Source organism: Octopus bimaculoides, chromosome 1, assembly GCF_001194135.2.
Source record: "Octopus bimaculoides isolate UCB-OBI-ISO-001 chromosome 1, ASM119413v2, whole genome shotgun sequence".
NCBI lineage: Eukaryota > Metazoa > Mollusca > Cephalopoda > Octopoda > Octopodidae > Octopus > Octopus bimaculoides.
Genome location: NC_068981.1, coordinates 57,415,424 through 57,427,209, shown reverse-complemented (window position 1 = coordinate 57,427,209; position 11,786 = coordinate 57,415,424). Strand labels below are relative to the sequence as shown.

Here is an 11,786-nt window from a genome sequence, read left to right as displayed (position 1 = left end):
ACGTTGTGTTCTACATGTCCAAGTCGTACGAGTAGCCTTCTCGCAACTTAGATGTGAAAATGAACGGCTTTAATTTATATTGAAACAGAAAAAGGATCACATGTGGAGTCCCTACCACGAAACTTGATATGCTTTTTAGGGGGAATCGCATGACCGGGACATATAGAATACATTATCGAAAACGAAAATCGCCTAACTTAAAAAATAAAAAAGTTACAGCCATTTTCCCTCAGTGTCTAATTCCAATGTCCACCAAAATAACAAAGCTGGCATACTTCTTAAATATATTTACTCTGTTGTTTTATAATTATTTCTGTCGTATATGACATCATCATAAAATGGGCGAAGGTAACGCGAGTGCAAACCACCTAACCCTAACGAGTGTGCACAGTAAAAAAAAATCTGATTAAAACCAATCAAGAATTGGCAAACGATATTGTCAGGCTCCTCGTATCATTAATAATACCTGACTGGTAAAAGTAAATTACCTCCCCTTGTATCGTCTGACATGTTTGTTTATATTCGCGAGTGTCCGTTTATCGTTTGTTTCACTTTTTAGTATAAAATATTAAAAAATGGATGAATCTTTCTAATGTTTTGCATACATAATTTATTTTGTATATATTTTCCATTTTCATAACTTTTTAAAATTGCATTTCATTTTCTTGGAGAGGTGCGTTTCTAAAGGAGCTCCATCCATTTTCCCGAAAGTAATACTTTCAATTGAATGAAATAAATATACATGTTTTAATTATTATTTTTTTTTTTTTGTTAATCTTTCGTAGTTGAGAATTAGTTTCATTTTCTCCATGTCACGATTGTTTTTCATAACTTGGCAGTGATTAAAGAAGAGACCCACACACAAACTAAGTAGATATCAGTATACGTATTCTAAACAGAAACTGAAAAAACCAAAATGTTGGTATTCTGTTATGGGTTCCGCTTGCTATGGATCACAAAATGATTTTTTAAAAAATATATAAGCCTAAATCGACAAATTTGGCAGAAGGAAAGTAATCTACACCAACGCCTGGCTGATATTTATTTTATCAACTTTTGAAGAATGAAGCAAAAGTCATAACGGAGAGCCTAGTACGACAGGGCGTTCTGGCTATCATGAAGTTTCAGGGAATAAGATTTGTGTTATTATTTAAGAGGTTTCAATCTGTAAATCAAAAAAATATATATATATATATCCATTTTCCTGTAAGTTATGAGAAACCAAAGTAAGGGGAACGGACACTTGTGTAGGTAAGCCGTAATTTTAACTGAGAACAGTAAATTACGGTTTCAATTAAGTCTTGCTTTAGGATGTGAAAAAATGAAATTTAAAAATAAAAATAAAGCTGATGGATGTGAATTAACAAGTCTATTAGTATCCATTGACTCGTACAAGAAAAGCTAAATCAAGAAAAGTCAAATCAAAATTAAATGTGTATATATACATGCACAGTATATGGTCAAAAATACTTGTGTACTCTAAAGAAGCAATTCTGATTCAATGTATATAAGTTTAGTTGTTCTAACAAAAACGAAATACTAATGAAAACGCCAAGTAAAATAAAATAAAGTACCTTATAAGTCTAGAAGATGTCAACCACGTGGCGCACACGGTGAGTAGTAAAGTTAATTAAAGGGAAGCAATTCTTAAGTGACTTTTGTCCTGTGAAAATAGTATTAAGTAGTCTTATCCAAGGCGGCGAGCTGGCTGTCGTTAGCACGCTGGACGAAATGCTTAGCAGTATTTCGCTACGTTCTGAGTTCAAATTCTGCCGAGGTCGACTTTGCTTTTCATCCTTTCGGGGTCGATAAGTTAAGTACCAGTGAAATTCTGGGGTCGATGTAATCGACTAGTCCTCTCCTCCAACGCTTCGAGCCTTATACCTCTGATAGACAGGATTAAGTAGTCTTACCCTTCGATTACTATTGCATTCACACTTCCTGACGTTTATAGGAATATTAAATTGATTCTATTACTTGACGGATAAATCACCTCGAAAAGATAAAAAGCAAGGTTGACCTGGATAGTTAGCTATCTGTTGGATGCTCTCCGTGGTGTCAGTGTCTAGTTCATGGACACTGTCTTTTAGGGATGTTCTTACTACCATGTTGATATCATCAATGTAGCAGTGTATATGGTTAGGGTTATGGAGATCTCTGCTAAGTGTTCTTTCAGTCTTCTATTCCACCATACCATGAACAAGTTAGCCGTAGGAGAACATAGTCTATAGTATAAGAGGGACAGTGTAGAAACAGGACAATGACCTAGATTGCAGAGACAGCACAAAGCATAGGTGAGCAGATAAGTGAACACTGGCAGGGACTCAAGGAGGAGAAAAGCTTGTCAGTGCTCTACCAACATGCTCAGTTAGAACATGTAGAACCTCAGTTGACAACAAAGATTTTAGGATCTTATCAACACATAGAACAGACATGACACTAGGATTACAGAGGATAGACACACGAGAGAAGATAGACCAAACTCAACATAAAATGTGAATGGAGTAATAACATCTACTCTCACTCCACCACACTACACAACCTGATGACTACAGACAGAAAGAGGAAAAATAAATGACATGAGTACTAACGGTTTAATATACAAACCCTTACACACACACACACACAAATGCATGCACTGATAGAGATACATACCATGGAAGGACAAAATGGAATAAGCAGGACAAGAGGACACATATAGGATAGAGAATCACTAATGAAATCACAGAATGTTTGATTAAAGAACTTTGACAGATGTATAAACTAAATATAATATGAATAAAAAAATGATGTGAAATTGAAATAAATAGTGCATGTGTTTAATTGACAAAAAAATATGACCACCCCAAAGTATAACAATATCTGTTTCAATACATGTTTGCACATCAAGAATCTTGCAAAACAAATACATAGATATAAACAAAGTTTATATCTATAAGAAGGAAGTATCTAATTTCCAGAAAAGGTATAACTACAGAACCAAAACTGTTCCTTGTCTAGAAAAGTAGTAACAATGCTTCTTTGTTACATAAGTGATCTCTGGCCAACTAGCTTTTTTGCTGGATTCATCCAAAAAATTAGGTGAAAGCTATTTCCATTTAAAATGTCATTTAGTTGTAAGCATATTTCAAAGAAAATAAATTTCTGCTATATCTTTAGATTTTCAATTATCTCTAATTGTGGAGGGAACATTTGGAAGGTGGGATGAAGTGGTGAGAAAGAATCTTCAGATGTTGGGCTCACAGAGGGGATGACAGAGGAACCAAGACTTCTGGTGGTTCACTATACTTGAGAAGACACATGAAGCTAAGTAAAAGTGTGTCCTTGCATACAAGTGTAACCCTGCATCCCACTTCAGCTGAGTGTTTTTAATTTCGTGAGCTTGTGTGAGCTGGTGCCATGTAAAATGTACCTGTACTGGTACCACAAAAAGCACCCAGTACACTGTGTAAGGTGGTTGTTGTTTGGAAGAACATCCAGCTATACAAACCATGCCAAAACAGATATGGAGCCCTGGCAGCTCTGCAGCTGATCAGCTCCCGTCAAACTGCCCAAACCATACCAGCATTGAAAATAGACATTAAACGAGGATGATGGTGATGATGATCATTCACATATTCATGTATATCTTCATGGCAGCATACATAAATATTACAGGCCTGGAAAAGTGGTGGCCTTAAAGTTAATTTAGTAAAGGCCAAAGCCCTGGTATGTAGGAAAGCAGACAAATCACTAATACTTACAGGGAGATGGCTCTGCTGAATATGTAGAGAAGTTGTATATAGGAATTCCATATGGTGTAGCCAGTGCAAGCTATAGATATGTAAGAGGTGCAGTGGTATCACAGGAAGGTTAACGGAGAAAGTGGCTTTTGTATGTGGCACATGTGCAGATACAATAAACACAAGGAATGCATTAGAAATAGACAGTTTCAAATGTCTTGTAGGATCCTTAAAAGTTGTAGATAGCTTCTATTAGCTAGGTGACCAAGTTAGTTGTGGAGGAGGATGCTTTGAAAGTGTTGTTGCTAAAATAAGAACAAGCTGGGCAAAGCCCAGAGAGTTTCTACCTTTCATCATCATCATCATCGTCGTCATTGTTTAACGTCTGTTTTCCATGTTGGAATGGGTTGAACGGTTTGACTGAGGTCTAGAGAGCCAGCTGCTGCACCAGGCTCCAATCTGATCTGGCAATGTTTCTACAGCTGGATGCCCTTCCTAATCCAACCACTCTGAGAGTGTAGTGGGTGCATTTTACATGTCACCAGCACAGGAACCAGTCAGTCAGGCCTGGCATCAACCACATTTGGATAGTGGCACAGGAACCAGTCAGGGGGTACTGGCATCGGCCATGTCCAGATGGCAATTTTTACATGCCACCAGCATGGGAGCCACTCAGGCAGCCCTGGCATTGATCATGTTTGGATGGTGCTTTTTACGTGCCACTGGAACATGAGCCAGTCAGGGGGCACTGGCCAAAGCTATGATTTTGATTTTACTTGACTCAACAGGTCTTCTCAAGCATATCATAATGCATCAAGGGTACTCTTAAATGGGCCGGACATGCAACACTAGCATTGGCCATGGCTGTGATCTCACTTTAGTTGCTGAGTCTTCTAAATCACAGCATATCTCCAAATGTCTCGGTCTCCTGTCATTGCCTCTGTTGGTAACAAAGATCCTCTCCCTCAGAGTGAAAGGTACATTGTATGATGACAGCTATGCTAGTCATCATATAATGAAACATAGGCTGTGACTGAAAAAGACATGCAAAGGCTTGAAAGAAATGAAGCCAGCATGCTCTGCTGGATGTGCAATATCAGTGTTCATGTATGACAGAGTGTAAATGTTTTATGAGGAAAAGTGGGTATAAGAGGCATCAGATGTAGTTTGCAAGAGAGAAGACTGTGCTGATATGGTCATGTGATGTGTATGGATGAGGAGCTCATAAGAGAATGGTGATCACCAACTGTGGAGGGAACCTATGGAAGATATAGACTCAGGAAGATGTACGGTGAGAAATGATATTCAAATATTGAGCCTTGCAGAGATGACAAGTGATTGAAACTTCTGGTGATTTGCTGTGCTTGAGAAAACACTTCAAGCTAAGTAAAAATCATGGCTATCTGTACACACACACACACACACACACACACACACACACACACACACACACACACACACACACACATACACACACACACACACACACACACACACACACAGAGTCTATCTTCTCTCAAAACTACCCCACGACCCTCTTCCCAAGCCTCCCCATCCCACCACATGATCACTACATGCTGAAGGCCCCTCCACTATCCCTCACATGCCTACCCACACACTCTCCATGCCTCTCTCACCACCACTTGCTAAGTCACCTCTTCCCTATCTCTAAACATTTCTCCTCATACTCTTATGGAACATCCCCCTCTATCCTCTCTGTACCACTTATATCCACACCGCCACTGCCCCATTATCTATTTCTTGCTCTCTTTCTCTCTCTCACTTTCTCTTTCTCTTGTTCTCTCTAACTCTGTCTCTCCTTTTTCTTTCTTTTCCCACTGGAGTAGGCAAGTATCTCCTCTATAATAAGACACCTATCTCTATCCTTCTATTATATTTTAAACTCTAAATTGGCACAAAGCCACCTTCCTCTACCAGGTAAAAAGTCTTTGTCTCACAAATTACTTGGTGACCCCACTGGTGTTGGTGCCAGATAAAAAGCACCAGTACTGGTGCCACATAAAAGCATCCAGTACACTCTGTAAAGTGGTTGACATTAGGAAGGGCATCAAGCCATAGAAACCATGCCAAAGCAGACAGGTGAACTTGGTGCAGATCTTCAGTTTGCCTATTTCTTGTCAAACCATCCAACCCATGCCAACACAGAAGATGGATGATAAATGATGATGAAGATAACAACGATGATGATGATGATAATTATGTCTTTCATATCTCTACTGGAGAATGTTTTAGATGTCTCTGTTTATGGTTTGGTATAAGGTGCCTTTGTTGCATATGAATGATGTTAGAGCATGTATCTCATGGAAAATTTAAAGAGGAATAAAGAGGACATCATCTGAGGAAGGGTAAGCATTGTTAGAGTTGACAATAAGTAGGTCATGGTATCTACTAACAGTTAACTGGATTTGCTATTGAGAATTAAGTGTCTTGGTTAAAGATAAAATACAGTGCTAGGTTATTTGAATAGTTATACTTGTTTAGTATTACTAATGAATTGATCTCTTGTAATAATTTTATGAAATAACTATCTATGACATACACTAGGATTATGAGTCAAGTCAGCTACTTGATAGTGTGGTCAGTAATATTTAACAATAGATAATCTGTCCTTTTTATACAAAACCTTGTAAATATTTTTTGAAAGCTAAGTAAATTGAGGCCATGTGAAAATAGAACGTCTAGTCAAGCCAAAAAAACAGAAAGTGAAAAAACAAAACAAACCATATGGTTTTGAGTTTAATCCCACTTCATGGAAACTGGGGTAAGAATATTCTACAGTAGCCCTGGACCAACCAAAGCCTTGTGAATGGATTTAGTGGATGAGAAATGAAAGAAGCCTGTCTTTTTTATATGCATGAGTGTAGGAGTGTGTGGGTAGATGTGAATATGAGTTTGAGTCTCCTTATCTTGACATCATGCAATAATTGGAAACAAGTGTCACAATCATACAAGTGTGTCATTCATTTCCAATCTTTCATGAAAAGATGTCAATCTATGAAGAATTATTACCCAGCTTGGAAGCAGGTAGGGGTTGATAACAGTGAAATAGGGCATTCAGCTGTAGAAAATCAACTACAATGAACTCTGCCTGACTCATGCAAGCATGGGAAAGTGAACTTCAAAATGATGACAATAATGATGATGATACTGTTTTTGATTTTGTCAGCAATTTTTTCTTTCAGTTCTTGTAACCCATCATTCCCATGGATAGCTGTGCCTAGTTAAAGCAATTTTTGGAATGGTCTCATTTTATTGGGCATATTGAATAACAGGGCCAGATCATGAGCAAATATTAGTATTCATGTTAAGTATTGGGAAACCTATATGTGCCTGTAAATATCTATTACATAGATGGACATTCTACACTCGATATTGTCTTCAAGAATGGCAAACATTTTGGGATTAAGTACATAGAAATATAGGTTGCAGGCAAGTCATATTCAGTGTTTTGTTTTAGAAGTTTTGTCGAATTGTGTCAAGTGACTCCTTTGACTAGGTTGGTTATACTTAGTTTCAGAAATTAATAATTTATGGCATGCATTTATGTAAATAGAGGTGCAACAGGTTACTTTAGCATAGGAGCATAGGTCACAGAGAAAGGCCAATATCAGTAGTTTATTTAATAGGATTGCTTTTAATCATGTCTTCAACTGAGTTTAAATTTTGTTTTTTAAGTGCACTAAACTTTCCTACCCATATCACTGGTCTTCCCACCACTCTTGTAACTACTATAGTATTCTGTTGGTGTAATTAAATGAGAGCTTAACTATGTATTTCAATATCCTTTTCTGTACTACCAATTATCTCTTTACCAACTCATAACCACTTCCTTTAACATTCTTCCTTCACCTTCACTTTTAACACTGTCCCTCTCCACCCACATACTTCTGTTGATCGCCTTTTCTATGCTACCAGTTATCTCATCCACTCCCTTGAGCCATTTCCTGTTGACTGATCCCTATGTACCTCTGACTACCTCCACCCCTATCCGCATGTTTCTAACTACACACATTTGCACCCTAACTATCCATCCACCCATCATCTTTTCTGTCATTTTTCTCCTATCTACTGTATTATTTTTATTCTTTTGCTCTTCATGCTTTCTGTACTGCCACACATCACATCTTCCTAACCTTCCTTCTACCTAGTATTTATCACTCACCAGCCATCCACCCTTATTTACTATTCACTACATTCACCCCAAACTTACTCTATCTCTAACCCTCCTTCACACATCCCATATCGTTGTCGTCATCGTTGTTGTTGTCATCGTCATTGTCATCTGTGACCTGAGCTGATAAACTGGGGAGTTGCACCAAACTCCAATCTGCTTAGGTATGGTTTCTATGGTTGGATGCCCTTCCTAACGCCAACCACTTTACAGAGTCAGCTGGGTTCTTTTATGTGACACTGCATGGGCACTTTTATGTGGTTTCACATGGGCATTTTTACATGATGCCACATGGACGCTTTTACATGTCACACAGGTACTTTTATGTGGCACTGCATTGGTGCTTTCATGTGGCACCACCATGAGTGCTTTACACCACCAGAAGGATCAGTCTTAACATTTCTGCTGCAGAGTATGGGTCTTCTTCCCATACTCTCTTGTAAATTCTACCTAACCTCTCTTCTCAATCTTTTCTCACTCTCTCTTCTATACATCTATGTGTGCCTCAGTGATACACTCTGACATCTTGTTGCCACAATCTTTATCTTTCTTTCTAGTTCCACCAAATTCTCCTACACTCTCTTATACAATATAAGGTTGCCATGTATCTCCTCTTTAACAAGAAACCTCTTTTATACTTTAACCTCTCGACACTTAGCATGACACCACCTACTGTCTACTATACTCTCACTCAGTTGATAGGGTTCTTTAGTCTTGTGAGTTACTTGGTAACCTCACTAGTACTGGTGCTGTGAAGAAAGCACCTAATACACACTGTAAAGTGTTTGGCATTAGGAAGGATATTCAACAGTAAAAACCATGCAAAAATAGACACTGGAGCATGATACTGGACTCTTTTGCTGAACTGCTATGTTGGGGGTGGGGACATAAACAAATCATCATTGGTCATCAATCAGTTGCAGGAAAAACACACACACACACACACACACACACACACACACACACACACACACACACACACTGATAGAAAGACATATACAACAGATTTCTACATAGTTTCCATCTACAAAATTCACTTTCAAGGCATTGATTAGCCCAGAGCAATAGTATAAGACACTTGCCCAAGTGGGACTGAATGCAAAAGCACATGGTTGCAAAGTCGACCTCGGCAGAATTTGAACTCAGAACGTACCGAAATACTGCTAAGCATTTCGTCCAGCGTGCTAACGACAGCCAGCTCGCCGCCTTGGATAAGACTACTTAATACTATTTTCACAGGACAAAAGTCACTTAAGAATTGCTTAAGGACAGACAAACATAAAAGGGGTGAAGTAGCTGTATCGATTAAATATTTACAATTTTAAATACACAATAAAAATTATTTACAATGTTCGATTGAAGTATTGCTCATTACAGATGCAATTTGTAATGGCTTTCCTGAAGGATAGGCATCCGACTACCAGGGTAGACCCCTTGCTTTTTCTTTCCCTTGTTTTTGGCTCCCACTTACCTGGTGCCAAACACTCCCAGCTTCCTCGCCACAGGCTTCCATCTTCTCATGAATCTGCTGGAGTTTTGTGATGTAATTCCTTATTTGCAACACTAACTTGAGGAAATCTGCCAGCCATCTGATCACTTATCAATCTGGTGGTCATGCCATTATCTACTATTGACTACATTTTCACTCGAAACAAGGACAGGTGGATATTTATGAATGTAAAATCCTTCTTAAGTGAAGAATGAACAACACAACATAGATTAGCGGTTAGTGACTGCAGACTTAGAGTTAGAAGGCTCCAGAAACACAAGCTGATATGGAAAAGGAAGAGATGGAAGCACAGGGATCCTTCAAACAAGATGTTTAGAGATGTTCTTAATGAAACCTTTGATGAGAAGTGGGAAGAGACAGAGACATATGACATAGAGGACAACTGGAAGTTCTAATGAGACAATCTACTGAGGGCAACAGACCAAAACTGTGGTTGGAGCAAAGCTTCTGCTAAACCAAGGGTGATATCATAGTGAAATAGTGATGTCAACAGAGCCATAAAAAAGAAGAGATGGGTTTGGAAAGAGTGGAAAAGTGGGGGGGGGGGGTTTAGCAAAGAACCATATCAGATAGCTAAAAAAGAAGCTAGGTGTTAGGTTTATCTAACCAGGGCAGAAGCAGAAAGGAAGAAGTTTGCCAATATCTTACAGCATGAAGATCGGAGACTTGAAGTGCTAGACAGTGTGTCAGAGAGAATTGAGATGTTGTGAGAGAGAAGTCTGTACAGGTGGATAATGGTATGCTTGCACTTAGTGACTCTGAAAAGAGAGGCATGGAATCGCTACTATGAAAGGCTATTAAATATGGAGAAAGAATAGGAGTGAACCCAACAGAGAGACCAGCTGTCCTAGTTGATAGCAGTATGATAGATAACGCAATTAAAAATATGTAGACAGGAAAAGCCTCTAGTCTATCAGTTGTCACTGTTGAGATGCTTAAAATATCTGGTAGAGTAGGATATGGTCCAGTCACCTGTATAGTTAATCAGGTTATTCAAGAATATGTAATTCCCAGTGACTGGTGTAGCAGCATTATAGTTAGCTGCTACAAGGGTAAGGGAGATGCCTTAGGTAGAAGTAATTATAGAGGCATCAAATTACTGAATCAGAATTAGACACTTGTTCGTCTTTGTATATGTGTTTGTCCTCCATCATTGCTTGACAACTGGTGTTGGTGTGTTTATGTCCTTGTAACTTAGTGTTTTGGCAAAAGAGGTCAATAGAATAAGTACCAGACTTAAAAAATAAAGGGGTCGATGCATTTGATTAAAATTCTTCAAGGCAGTACCCCAGCATAACCACAGTCTAATGACTGGAACAAGTGAAGGATAAAAGATATGTACAAAAAAAATATTGAACCTTACACAAACATACACGTATATAAACACATAAACATTCATCCACAGACATAGACACACACACACATGCATGCACACACACACACACGCACGCACACACACATACACATACACACACACATGCATATTGTGTCAGCCAGATTTAATACTTTATTGCCTACATAATGATTAGTTTCAAGAAGTTAGGATTGGCTTGAGAAACAAAGGTCTAAATAGACAGGATAGAAAGACAAGTTTTCTTTCTTGTTCTTTTGTCCCCCACTCCATGCTAGGCTAGTTCTGATCTATGAACAATTATATTCTAGTCATGGTTGTTTCATTTTATCTTATGTGCAAGGTATAAAGGATTACATTATCAAAATGAGTTCTTTTTAAAGATGTTATGGTGTGATTTAAGAGTTATTTATAATGCTGCTACACCAATCACTGGGAATTACATATCCCTGAATAACCTGATTAACTATACGGGTGACTGGACCATATCCTACTCTACCAGATATTTTAAGCATCTCAACAGTGACTACTGATGGACTAGGGTCTTTTCCTGTGTACATATCTTTAATTGCATTATCTATCATACTGCTATCAACTAGGACAGCTGGTCCTTCTGTTGGGTTCGCTCCTATTCCAGCATGGCCACAGTCATTGGACTGAAACATATAAAAGAATAAAAGAATAGACTTCTGCTTAGGCTAGATTTATTCTTTGTTGTTAATTTGAGCTTACACCATACACACATATGCATGTAAGCACAGGCATGTCTATATGATAAGAAGTTTGCTTCCCATGGTTCTGTGTTCAGTCCCACTGCGTGGCACCCTGGGCAAGTGTTTTCTACTTTTGCCACTGGGCAATCAAAGCCTTGTGAATAAATTTCGTAGATGGAAACTAAAAGAAGCTGTTGTATATATATACATTGACTTCGTTCGCATGTTTTAAACACACACACACACACACACACACAGACACACACATGCACACACACACACACACACACACACACAC

The 11,786-nt window shown here is 38.4% G+C and overlaps 2 protein-coding genes across 2 annotated transcripts in view; one reads left to right on the top strand and one right to left on the bottom strand.

Moving 5' to 3' along the window:
- The window catches only part of LOC106881034 (18 kDa learning-associated protein of slug-like), a 10,696-nt gene extending 8,997 nt beyond the window's left edge, over nt 1-1,699 (bottom strand). The window contains exon 1 of the mRNA XM_014931232.2: nt 1,575-1,699. The gene's annotated coding sequence lies outside the window, so the exon portion shown is untranslated. The remainder of the gene's footprint in view (nt 1-1,574) is intronic.
- The window catches only part of LOC106881036 (interferon regulatory factor 1), a 72,055-nt gene that overhangs the window by 20,143 nt on the left and 40,126 nt on the right, over nt 1-11,786 (top strand). The gene's annotated exons all lie outside the window — the stretch shown is intronic.